Here is a 13,999-nt window from a genome sequence, read left to right on the forward strand (position 1 = left end):
CCGAGTCTCTTTTCTCTTGTAAAGAAGAGGCTGAGGGATGACCTAATAGAGATCTTTAAAATTATGAAATGTTTTGATAGAGTACAAACAGAGAGTGTTGTGGGGAAGAGCATAACTAGAGGCCATCAATATAAGATAGTCACCAAGAAATCCAATGGGGAATTTAGAAGAAACTTCTTTACCCAGAGGGTGGTGAGATTGTGGAATTTGCAACCACACGGAGTGGTTGAAGCGAATAGTATAGATGCATTTAAAGGGAGGCTAGATAAGCATATGAGGGAAAAGGGAAACATAGAAACACTCTTTGCTTCCTGTGTGCCAACCAGTTCTCTATCCACGTCATTTCAACCCACCCCACTGGTCCAAGACAGGAAATGGCCCCAAACCAACACGAGCTTAAAATGCTGTTCTGAAAGGGGAAGCCTTGAGGAGGGAAAAGAACACAAGGACTGCAAAAAGTCAAGATTGTGGAGAGGGGATATCAACATGAGGCAAACATTTAACTGCCTCTCCTCTGCTCCGCCCCCAGTCAACTCAATTGCACACAGCCCCAAATGACACTATGAGGAGACCATGATTAGGAACTCTTTTAGCAAAACATTATAGGAAAATAGGTGCAGGAGCAGGCCATTCGACCCTTCGAGCCTGCACCACCATTCAATATGATCATGGCTGATCATGCAACTTCAGTACCCAACTCCTGCCTTCTCTCCATACCTCCTGATTCCTTTAGCCGTAGGGCCCACATCTAACTCCCTTTTGAATATATCCAACGAACCGGATTCAACAACTTTCTGTGGTCGAGAATTCCATAGGTTCACGATTCTCTGGGTGAAAAACATTCTCCTCATCTCGGTCCTAGATGGCTTACCCCTTATCCTTAGACTGTGACCCCTGGTTATGGACTTCCCCAACATCGGGAACATTCTTCCTGCATCTAACCTGTCCAATCCCATCAGAATTTTATATGCTTCTATGAGATCCCCTCTCATTCTTCTAAATTCCAGTGAATACAAGCCTAGTCGATCCAGTCTTTCTTCATATGTCAACCCTGCCATCCCAGGAATCAGTCTGGTGAACCTTCGCTGCACTCCCTCAATAGCAAGAATGTCCTTCCTCAGATTAGGAGACCAAAACTGCACACAGTACTCAAGATGTGGTCTCACCAAGACCCTGTATAACTGCAGTAAGACCTCCCTGCTCCTATACTCAAATCCTCTCGCTATGAAGGCCAACATGCCATTTGGTTTCTTAACTGCCTGCTGTACCTGCATGCCGACTTTCAATGACTGATGTACCATGGCACCCAGGTATCATTGCACCTCCCCTTTTCCTAATCTGTCACCATTCAGATAATAATCTGCCTTCCTGTTTTGCCACCAAAGCGGATAACCTCGCACTTATCCACATTATACTGCATCTGACATGCATTTGCCCACTCATCTAACCTGGCCAAGTCACCCTGCAGCCTCTTAGCATCCTCCTCACAGCTCACACTGCCACCCAGCTTAGTGTCATCTGCAAACTTGGAGATATTACATTCAATTCCTTCGTCTAAATCATTAATATATATTGTAAATTGCTGGGGTCCCAGCACTGAAACTTGCGGTACCCCACTAGTCACTGCCTGCCATTCTGAAAAGGACCCGTTTATTCCCACTCTTTGCTTCCTGTCTGCCAACCAGTTCTCTATCCACGTCAATACATTACCTCCAATCCCATGTGCCTTAATTTTGCACACTAAGCACTTGTGTGGGACCTTGATAAAAGCCTTTTGAAAGTCCAAATACACCACATCCACTGGTTCTCCCTTGTCCACTCTACTAGTTACATCCTCAAAAAATTCTAGAAGGTTTGTCAAGCATGATTCCCCTTTCATAAATCCATGCTGGCTTGAATCGATCATGTCACTGCTTTCCAATGCGCTGCTATTTCATCTTTAGTAATTGATTCCAACATTTTCCCCACTATCGATGTCAGGCTAACCGGTTGAAAATTCCCTGTTTTCTCTCTCCCTCCTTTTTTAAAAGGTGGGGTTACATTAGCTACCCTCCAATCCATAGGAACTGAACCAGAGTCCGTGGAATGTTGGAAAATGACCATCAATGCATCTACTATTTCTAGGGCCACTTCCTTAAGTACACTGGGATGCAGACAATCATGCCCTAGGGATTTATCGGCCTTCAATCCCATCAATTTCCCTAACACCATTTCCTGACTAATAAGGATTTCCCTCAGTTCCTCCTTCTTGCTAGATCCTCGGTCCCCTAGTATTATGGGAGGTTATTTGTGTCTTCCTTAGTGAAGACAGAATCAAAGTATTTGTTCAATTGTTCTGCCATTTTCTTGTTCCCCATTATGAATTCACCTGATTCTCACTGCAAGGGACCTACATTTCTTTTTCTCTTCCCATATCTATAGAAGCTTTTGCAGTCAGTTTTTATGTTCCCTGCAAGCTTACTGTCATACTCTATTCCCCCCTCCCCCTAATTAAACGCTCCTCTGCTGAATTCTAACTTTCTCCCAGTCCTCAGATTTGCTGCTTTTTCTGGCCAATTTATATGCCTCTTCCTTGGATTTAACACTATCCCTAATTTCCCTTGTTAGCCATGGTTGAGCCACCTTCCCAGTTTTATTTTTACACCAGACAGAGATGTACAATTGTTGTAGTTCATCCATTTGCTCTTTAAATGTCTGCCATTGCTTATCTACCGTCAACCCTTTAAGTATCATTCTCCAGTCTATCCTAGCAATTCATGTCGCATACCATCGAAGTTACCTTTCTTTAAGTTCAGGACCCTCGTCTCTGAATTAACTGCGTCACTCGCCATTTTAGTGAAGAATTCTACCATATCATGGTCACTCTTCCCCAAGGGGCCTCGCACGACAAGATTGCTAATTAATCCTCTCTCATTACACAAGACCCAGTCTAGGATGGCCTGCTCTCTCGCTGGTTCCTCGACATATTGGTCTAGGAAACCATCCCTTATACACTGCAGGAAATCCTCCTCCACAGTATTGCTCCCAGTTTGGTTAGCCCAATCTATATGTAGATTAAAGTCGCCCATGATAACTGCTGTACCTTTATTGCACGCATCCCTAATTTCCTGTTTGATGCCATCCCCAACCTCACTACTACTGTTTGATGGACTGTACACAACTCCCACTAACGTTTTCTGCCCTTTGGTGTTTCGCAGCTCTACCCATATAGGGCCCAAGTTTCCTCCGAGCTGGGCGCCCGTTTTTCGCGCCTAAAAAAAACCGCGATTCTGGAGCGTTCTGCAGCTCCTTGTCTGCCTGGCGCAGCGCCCAGGGGGGCGGAGCCTACACTCGCGCCGATTTTGTAAGTGGGAGGGGGCGGGTACTATTTAAATTAGTTTTTTTTCCTGCCGGCAACGCTGCGCGTGCGCGTTGGAGCGTGCGCGCGCGCGTTGGAGCGTTCGCGCATGCGCAGTGTGAAAAAAAACATTGGCACTCGGCCATTTTAGAAAGTGCTGCAGAAAACGTGAAGATTTGTTCTTGGACCCCTGCAAAGGCTTGTATTTTAATTTTATTAATATTTCTGTGTGTGAGGGAGTGCTTTTAGCAGCACTGCTGAAGAAATCACCTGCTGAAATCAGTGAGTTCAGCTTTTCACTGCTAAACTTGCAGTACCTGTGCCTGCAAATTAAGGACTGTGTTTGGAGAAAAAAAAGTGCCAATTCAACTTTGCAATGGATCAACGTCCAACAAGAAAAAAGAATTTCTCACATAAGGAAGTTGAGATATTAGTGAATGTAATTGAGCAGAGATGGCAGGAGCTAGATACCAGAAACAGAGGTCGCATAAAAGTGCCACCAAAAGAAATGAAGAAACGCTGGAACCAAGTTGCAGAAGATTACTGCGCAGTGTTGCATACCAGGAGATTTGGAAGTCTGTGTAAAAAGAAATGGCACGACCTTGGTCAAGTAGTTAATGTAAGTAGTATTTCCCATTTTTAATTTAATCGTAATTGTAACCTGGCTATCTGTATGTCCCACCTTGCAGACTGACACACTCTGTAAAAAGTTATATTTTACTCTTTGCAGAAAAAATTGGCCCACAACAAAAGGGAAGCAACTCGAACAGGAGGAGGCACGCCCAATCTGCATCCACTGACACCCTTGGAACAAAGGGTAGCTGCTATAATGAGTCGGACATGGAGTAAAGCAATTGGTACAGCACAAGCTGGGCCCGCACGCGAGGAAGAGGGCAAGTCCTGAAAATGCATCGTGGCCCTTTAAATCAACCTGCTGCCTGGCCTGCTATGTGTGAGAGTGCTCATGCCACCCACCCGGCCCCCTCCCTTGCTGTTAAACATTTGACTGTTCTGATGTATTTTGCAGAACATGATGATGATGATGATGATGACGATGCTGCTGCTGCCAACCCTGAGGATACAGAACAAGGACCAGTACAACCAGCTGTGGACGATCCAGACTGGATGATGGCAGCGATGATTGAAATGTCTGCAGGGGGGAGCTTTCAATTTAATGTTTATGAGCCCCCATCAAGGGGCATCAGTTTCAACCCCTAGCATAGGTCTTGGTCCCACCATCCATGGTTTCGCTTCCGATGTTGCGGGTCCCAGTGGTGCTGCTGGTATAATGCAGCTTTCTACAGTCACTGCACTACCGTCCCAGCCTACGCCTCCCTCTCGCATAGGTTCTGGTTCCACCTACTATGGTTTCGATTCCGACGCTTCGGGTCCCAGTGTTGCTGCTGATATCATCGAGCATTTTACACCCATTCGTCCAACATCCCAGCCCATGGCTCGCACTCGAGTGCTGCCGTCTGCAACACAGAGCATCCCACCATTCCAGCCCGAGCCTCTCCCTCCAGTTCAGCTGTCTGGAACACAGAGCGTCCCACAGTCCCAGCCCGCGCCTCCCAGTGTAGTGGTGCCACGAGGCAGACCCAGGCAGAGGAGGAGATTGGAGACACGCTCTCCTGAGATGCAGCATGCAACAGATGCGGCTCAGGTTGTGGCATTAGCTATGGAGACCAATGAGCTTACCCGATCACTCATCGGTGGCATCAATGCAGTAGGTGAAGAGTTGACGGGCCTGACGGGAGAAATAGCAGTAATGACACGGGAACTTAGGGAGGGAATGTCCGAGGGAGTGCAATCGACGGCACAGGCCATCAGGGAGGGCATGCAAGTGTCGGCACAGGCCGTAAGGGAGGGCCTGGTTGAGGTAGCTGCTGCAATATCAGCCATGAACTCATTGAATGGCGGTGCAGGCTAGAAGGGCTGAATGGCCTGCTCCTGCACCTATTTTTTTTCTATAAGGGCACACAGCCCAGCCAATCAAATGACACCCCCATGAGGAAGTGAACATTCACTGAGATGTGGATGAGACATGGTTGCAGCCTTTCTTTGCTGCTTTTGTTCTTGTTCTTGATGTGGCTGTAGTAGCGTTTTTCAAATTGAAATTGTTTTGTAAGTTTTGTTACGTTACAACTGATAAGGGATCTTATGGTTTTTAAGTGATCTTATAGTGTAAATGCTCTCACATTTTTTTGTATCCTATTTAATTTTGCACCTAAAAAGTGATCCTGAAGTTTAAAAGTGTTCTTCAGAGTGTAAGATTTTTCAAATTGAAATTGTTTTGTAAGTTTTGTAACTTTACAACTTATAAGTGATCTCAGGGTTTTCAAGTGATCTTATAGTGTAAATGCTCGCACATTCTGTAAATTATTTAATTTTGCATCTAAAAAGTGATCTTGAAGTTTAAGTGATCTTAGAGTGTAAAATTTTTCACATAGAAAGTGTTTTGTAACTTTTATAACTTTACAAGTTGATAAGTGATCTTAAAGTTTTTAAGTGATCTTCAAGTGTCTTATTAAAAAGTATAGTTTGATACAACAAATATTTTATTAGAGTGACGTTAACTTTTCAATAAAATATTTTTTCATTAAAACTGTTTCATGTTCCATTAACACAACACAACGTAGGAACAACTGCAAAGAATAAACATGTCCATATGCAAAAGTGTTCGCAGAGCCCTCAGGCATCAGTAGTTGAAGCGTTCACGGATGAGCTGCTGGCGCAAGGCTCACCATTGCATAATATGTGGTGTTGACAATGCAGCACCCATTCTGCAAATGTAAATATAAAACTGTCGATGTGGCTGCCTCTCCTTGTTCAAATGGCCTCAGTCCCCCTCACAGCTCGAAGCCTGCTGCTGTATCTTTGGCTGCCTGCCTGCCCCTCCCTCCCCTCCCTCCCGTTCGTGGGAACATCGCTGAGCTGACTAAGGCTTCCACCTCAAGTGGAAGGCTGCTTGCTGCCTGGTTACTGCCTGCCTGCCCCTCCCCTCCCCTCCCTCCCGTACGCGGGAACATCGCTGAGCTGACTGAAGCACTTTCAAACAGGTAGGAAGATGGTTTATTTAATCTTTTCTTTGCTTATAAATGTTTATTCAGGTTGGATTTATTTGTATAATATTTGTAGAAGTATAAATAAGGATTTATTGTCGAATTTAATGACTTCCCTCCCCCACCCTCCTCGTTCTGGACGCCTAATTTGTAACCTGCGCCTGATTTTTTAATGTGTAGAACAGGTTTTTTCAGTTCTACAAAAATCTTCACTTGCTCCATTCTACTTTAGTTTGGAGTACGTTTTCACTGTGGAAACTTTCAAATCAGGCGTCAGTGGCCAGACACGCCCCCTTTTGAAGAAAAAATTCTGTTCCAAAGTAGAACTGTTCTACCTGACTACAACTGCAGAAAAAAAATGTGGAGAATTGCGATTTCTAAGATAGTCCGTTCTCCACCAGTTGCTCCTAAAAATCAGGCGCAAATCATGTGGAAACTTGGGCCCATAGATTCCACATCATCCAACCTAATGCTCTTCCTTACTCTCCTCTTTAACCAGTAACGCTACCCCACCTCCTTTTCCTTTCAGTCTATCTTTCCTGAATATTGAATACCCCTGAATGTTGAGTTCCCAGCTTTGGTCACCCTGGAGCCATGTCTCCATAATCCCAATTACATCATATCTGTTAACAACTTTCTGCGCAGTTAATTCATCCACCTTATTACAAATGCTCCTTGCATTGAGACTCAGAGCCTTCAGGCTTGTTTTTTTAGCACTCTTTGTCCTTTTAGAATTATGTTGTAATGTGGCCCTTTTTGATTTTTGCCCTTGATTTCTCTGCCCTCCACTCTTACTTTTCTCCTTCCTACCTTTCGCTTCTGCCCCCTTTTCACTTCCCTCTGCCTCCCTGCACAGATTCCCATCCCCCTGCCATATTAGTTTAACCCCTCCCCAACAGCACTAGCAAACACTCTGCCTAGGACATTGGTTCCGGTCCTACCCAGGTGCAGACCGTCTGGTTTGTACTGGTCCCACCTCTCCCAGAACCGGTTCCAATGTCCCATGAATTTGAATCCCTCCCCCTTGCACCATTCCTCAAGACACGTATTCATCTGAATTATCCTGCAATTCCTATTCTGACTAGCACGTGGCACTGGTAGCAATCCTGAGACTACTATCTTTGAGGTCCTACTTTTTAATTTAACTCCTAGCTCTCTTAATTCAGTTTGTCGGATCTCATCCTGTTTTTTACCTATATCGTTGGTACCTATATGCACCACGACAGCTGGCTTTTCACCCGCCCCCTCTCGAATGCCCTGCAGCCGCTCCAAGACATCCTTGACCCTTGCACCAGGGAGGCAACATACCATCCTGGAGTCTCGTTTGCGGCCGCAGTAGTGCCTATCTATTCCCCTTACAATAAAATCCTCTCGCACTATAAGCTCTCCCACTCTTTTTCCTGCCCTACTGTGCAGTAGAGTCACCCCTGGTGCCATGACCTTGCCTGCTGCTGCCTTCCCCTGATAAGCCACCTCCCTCAACAGTATCCAAAACGGTATATCTGCTTTGGAGGGAGGTGACTGCAGAGGACCCCTGCAGTACCTTCCTTCCTTTGCTCTTCCTGATGGTCACCCATTCCCTATCTGCCTGTGCAACCTTTACCTGCGGCGTGACCAGCTCACTAAACGTGCTATCCACGACATCCTCAGCATCGCCGATGCTCCAGAGTGAATCCATGCGCAGCTCCAGTGCTGCAATGTGGTCCGACATGAGCTGCAGCTGGACACATTTTCTGCACACAAGTCCCTGATTTCCCACATAGCACAGGAGGAGCATGACACGGCTCTGGGCTCTCCTGCCATGACTTAACCCTAAGATTAACTTAATTTGGCAACAATGCCAAAAATTTCCCACAGATAAGAAAACAAAAACAAAAACAAAAAATACTCACCAATCAACCAGCCAATCACTTACCCGCTTGGCTGTGATGTCACACTTAGATTTCTTTTACTTCTATTTTGCCTTTTGTTCCTGCACCAGCTAGCGGGTTATGTTGATGGAGTTAAATGAGGAAGAGCGGGAGAAGGCTCAAGTGGAGCACAAACGCCAGCATGGACTGATTTGGCCATATATTCTAGAAATTCTATGAAGTCTGCCTGTAGACACCTCCCACCACCACCAATTTATCCACTGAGCCATGTTTAAAGGCCGAGGTGCAGCATTTGGGGCTATCAGTGGAGAACATTTTTTCGCAAGCTAAGGTTGTCTATGTAGCCAGTAACTGAGCTATGTCATTTGCTAGAAACTGGCCTGCAGACAACACCATAGATTTAGCTCACAGGGTGTTGAAGGGTTCCACCAAAAATGTGAAATTATCTTTTCTTTCAGAAGCTGTGAACACGCTGTACATTCCAGTATGTTTTGTCTTTATTTCAAATGTCAGGAATCACATATGTCCTTTTTAAATCTACAATAACATTGGTCCTACGCTAGATAAATCTCTCACAATCAATACTTGTCATTCATCTATTACCGTTGTGTTATTCCGCACATATAAATACAGCATTATGATTATTTTCAAAGCATTTTGATAACACTTTCAGGTGTGTTGACAGCTAAGAGTTGCTGGGATATGCTGTTTTTCCAGGGTTTCCCAGATTTTTGCCATTTCCTTTAAGACCACTGCTTGCTGTAAACAGTGCAAGAAGGCCTTTTTGACTTTTCACCCAAATTCTGATGTAAGAAATACACAACTTCCTCATTTACCTATTGGGTCCCTGCTAGTCAATTGGAGAGATTCAAGTTTATTGCTTGGACTGTGCCATGTGCAATATTATAATAAGAACATAAGAAATAGGAACAGGAGTAGGCCATATGGCCCCGCGAGCCTGCTCCGCCATTTAAAAAATCATGGCTGATCTGATCATGGACTCAGCTCCACTTCCCCGCCGGCTCCCCATAACCCCTTATCCCCTTATCGTTTAAGAAACTGTCGATTTCTATCTTAAATTTATTCAATGTCCCAGCTTCCACAGCTCTCTGAGGCGACGAATTCCACAGATTTACAACCCCCTGAGAGAAGAAATTTCTCCTCATCTGTTTTAAATGGGTGGTCCCTTATTCTAAGATCGTGCCCTCTAGTTCTAGTCTCCCCCATCAGTGGAAACATCCTCTCTGCATCCACCTTGTCAAGCCCCCTCATAATCTTATACGTTTCGATAAGATCACCTCTCATTCTTCTGAATTCCAATGAGTAGAGGCCCAACCTACTCAACCTTTCCTCATAAGTCAACCACCTCATCCCCGGAATCAACCTAGTGAACCTTCTCTGAACTGCCTCCAAAGCAAGTATATCCTTCCTTAAATATGGAAACCAAAACTGCACGCAGTATTCCAGGTGTGGCCTCACAAATACCTTATATAGCTGTAGCAAGACTTCCCTGCTTTTATACTCCATCCCCTTTGCAATAAAGGCCAGATTATCTGACCTTTCTCATTGATTGCAGCACATTACAACTGGCAGCAATCCAGTGCTTGCTGTAATTACTGCTGCTCCACATTACCATTCAGCAAGTTGCAATGTAATACTCCATGTATTTATGTGTTAATATTAATGTACTTTAATTACAAGTACATTAGTTAATTTAACAAAAAAGACAGATGAAGCTACATATCACACAGAGGGTACTGGATCTAATTGAAGATGAAGTGCTGAATGAATCATTATTTTTGCAAATGTCAATTCTCCATTTAAACCCCAGGTTAATTGCAAGGTATAGGAGGCAATTGCTGAATCGTTGAACGTGATCTTCCAGATGTATCTTGAAATTATTTAATGATGTGAGGAAGACAGCCATGTAGAACAATGGATTCAACCACCAACCAACCACTTGGATAGCCACAGGAAAAGGAGCCATGAACATAAAACAACCACTACCTGAGGAGGAAGGTTGTTTGGCCTCTTTTTCATGGACTGCAGGAGGGACTTTGGAGGCTTGGCTTAATTGGTGTTCCAAACAATGTGGAGAGATAAACAATTATTTAGTAGTAATGTAGAGCACCAGTAATTACAGGAAGCATTGGATTATGGGCAATGGTGAGATACTTTAAACAATGGCAAATGTAAGATAATATTAATGTATTATCCCTTCCCTCAACGACTATTTGTCCCACCTGTGAAAGAGACTGTGGTTCTCGTATTGGACTGTACAGCCACTAAGAACTCATGTTAAGAGTGGAAGCAATTCTTCCTTGATTCTGAGGGACTGCCTATGTTGATGATTATAGGGGTCGAAGAAAGATATTGTATTTATATAGTACTTTACCTCAAAACACTTTACAACAAGTCACAGTTGATATGGAGGCAAACACGGCTGCCAATTTGCACAGAGCCAGTTCCCCAAAATAGTAAATGCCTTTTTGGTGGTGTTGGTTGAGGGAGAATTGGGCCGTATGCCCCTCAAAGGAAATGGAGCTCTGTTTCCGGCGCTCCGCTTCCTTTGAGGGGTGCTCCTGGGGTGGTAGCACTGCGCTGAGTCCAGCGCTGATGCACTAAAACACCCCTCCTCTTCAATTAAAGGAGAGGGCCACTGCGCACTCTGCAGGCCCTTTGGTGGTGACCACTGGACTACCAGGGACGCGATCGACTGGGCCAGCAGCCTGGCACCCAAAACGGAGCCGGCCCAAGAGTCGGCTGACAAATAAAGATGGCGGCCCAGGGTGCTAAAGGCCTCCCCTTTCAGTGGCATCCCAACACCAGCTTGGTGTTGACATCTGCCCACACCAGCCTCGCATCATCGCCAGTTGCGCACTGACCTGGGGCGCTAACCGCAAGGCACAGCGCTGCCAGGACAGCACCCCCAAACCTCCGGGGCAATTTCCCGGGAGGTGGTAGCGCCCCCTCACCCTGGCAAAAAGCTCCAACCAGAGGCGCAAATGGGGCTATAAAAAGGGTCAATTTCCCCCCCAAGACTATAGGCATGTTAATGAGGACTGAGCATGAATTTTGCTTGCTACCTAGACCATTTTGACCTGCCGCAACTTAACATCGTTGGGCCTGAACACTGCCCGTTTCATGGCCATATCCAATTTGTAAGCCCATCGGTCCATATGTGCTAATACAAAAGCAAAATACTGAAGATACTGGAAATCTGAAATAAAAACAGAAAATGCTAGAAATCTCAGCAGGTCAGGCAGCATCTGTGGAGAGAAAAACAGAGTTAATGTTTCAGGTCGATGACCTTTTGACAGAACTGGAAAAAGTTAGAGATGTAACAGGTTTTAAGCAAGTGCAGGGGCAGGGAAAGGGGGAGGGGAGGAAAGAACAAAAGGAGCAGGGGAAAAGGGGGAGGGGAGCAGGGCAAAACCTGCTGAGTTTTTCCAGTTCTGATAAAAGACCTGGGAGGCTGAAATTATCCCTTTCCTTAAGGCCTGTTACCACCACAAATGGGCAGCCACGTTGCGGAGTGGAGTGGCCACTGACTTTTGGTGGAATGGCAGCTGATAGCGCAATTGCCCCCCCCCCACCCCCCGAGTTTTCCCGGTGGTGTTCCGATCCCCGCTTACCACTCCGCTGCTGCCAATCGGTGTTAAGCACATCATCATCGTGCACACTGCCGATCTAAATCCTGACAGCGACATTCCCCTCGGAAAATCTTCGGCCCGCCCGGTGGTGCCAAAACAACCTTTTCCCCGGCAGTCCAGTGAGGCAGTGGCCTTTTACAGCAGTGGTGCGGTTTCCCTTAAAGGGGAGGATGTACTGCCGCTGGTGCCATGTTACGAAACATCCATAAGACAAAGGTCCTTCACCAAACTGACCTCGCCACACAACACTGCCCCCCAGTCATCAAGATCCACGGCACGGCCCTGGACAATGTTGACCACTTTCCATACCTTGGGAGCCAATTAGCAGACTTCGATGACGAGGTCCAACACCGCCTCCAGTGCGCCAGCGTAACCTTCGGCCACCTGAGGAAGAGTGTGTTTGAAGATCAGGCCCTCAAATCTGGCACCAAGCTTATGTTCTACAGCCCACCCTCCTGTATAGGTCAGAGACATGGAGCATATATTGTAGACACCTCAAATCGCTGGAGAAATATCACCAACGATGTCTCCGCAAGATCCTGCAAATCCCCTGGGAGGACAGACGCACTAACGTTAGTGTTCTCGATCAGGCCAACATCCCCAGCATTGAAGCACTGACCACACTCGACCAGCTCCGCTGGGCAGGCCACATTGTTTGCATGCCCGACACAAGACTCCCAAAGCAATCGCTCTACTCGGAACTCCTACACGGCAAGCGAGTCCCAGGTGGGCAGACGAAACGTTTCAAGGACACTCTCAAAGCCTCCTTGATAAAATGCAACATCCTCACCGACACCTGGGAGTCCCTGGCCAAAGATCACCCTAAGTGGAGGAAGAGCATCCGGGAGGGCGCTGAGCACCTCGAGTTTCGTCGCCGAGAGCATGCAGAAACCAAGTGCAGGCAGTGGAAGGAGCATGTGGCAAACCAGACTCCCCACCCACCTTCTCCTTCAACGACTGTCTGTCCCACCTGTGACAGAGACTGTAATTCCCATATTGGACTGTTCAGTCACATGAGAACGCACTTTTAGACTGGAAGCAAATCTTCCTCGATTTCGAGGGACTGCCTTTGTCAATGATAGAAACATAGAAATTTACAGCGCAGAAGGAGACCATTCTGGCCCATCGTGTCTGCGTCGGCCGACAAAGAGCCACAGGCTCTTGGTCAGCAGCCCTAACGGTTACATATAAACCTATGAACAATGACGGAAAGGCAAAGAGCCCCCAGCCCAACCAATCCGCCTCACCACAACTGCGACACCTCTTATATTAAACATTCTACAGTCCACCCCAACTGGAGCCATGTGATCTCCTGGGAGAGGCAAAAAGCAGATAAAAACTCATGCCAATTTAGGGAGAAAAAAATCTGGGAAAATTCCTCTCCGACCCATCCAGGCGATCGAAACTAGTCAGGAGATCACCCTGGCCGTATTCTATTCCCTGAAGTACTTGCCATTATATCTGCTCCGTCCAACAAAAGATCATCCAGTCTAATCCCAATTACCATAACCCTGCAGGTTGCTGCATTTTAAGTGCCCATCCAACCATCTCTTAAAAGTGGTGAGGGTTTCTGCATCCACCATTCTTCCAGGCAGCAAGTTCCAGATCCCCACAACCCTGTGGAAAGAAGCCCCCCATCAAATCCCCTCTAAACCTTCCACCAACCACCTTAAAACTATGCCCCCTCAAAATCGACCCCTCCACCAATGGAAATAGACCCTTACTATCCACTTTGTCCAGGCCCCTCAATATTTTGTACACCTCAATGAGGTCTCCTCTCAACCTCCTCTGTTCCAATGAGAACAAACCCAGCCTATCCAATCTGTCCTCATAACTAAGATTCTCCATTCCAGACAGCATCCTAGTAAATCTCCTCTGCACCCTCTCTAATGCAATCACGTCCTTCCTACAATATGGCGACCAGAACTGCACGCAGTACTCCAGCTGTGGCCTAACCAAAGTATTATACAATTTAAGCATAACCTCCCTACTCTTATATTACATGCCTCGGCCAATAAAGGCAAGCATTCTTAACCACCTTATCCACCTGGCCTGCTACTTTCAGGGATCTGTGGA

At 46.1% G+C, this 13,999-nt stretch overlaps 1 long non-coding RNA gene across 1 annotated transcript in view; it reads right to left on the reverse strand.

Moving 5' to 3' along the window:
* Window positions 1-12,239: 12,239 nt before the first annotated feature.
* LOC139232580 (uncharacterized) overlaps window positions 12,240-13,999 on the reverse strand; it is a 98,527-nt gene continuing 96,767 nt past the window's right edge. The window contains exon 3 of the long non-coding RNA XR_011588039.1: window positions 12,240-12,307. This is a non-coding gene — a long non-coding RNA (uncharacterized lncRNA). The remainder of the gene's footprint in view (window positions 12,308-13,999) is intronic.

Source organism: Pristiophorus japonicus, chromosome 2 (genome assembly GCF_044704955.1).
Source record: "Pristiophorus japonicus isolate sPriJap1 chromosome 2, sPriJap1.hap1, whole genome shotgun sequence".
NCBI lineage: Eukaryota > Metazoa > Chordata > Chondrichthyes > Pristiophoridae > Pristiophorus > Pristiophorus japonicus.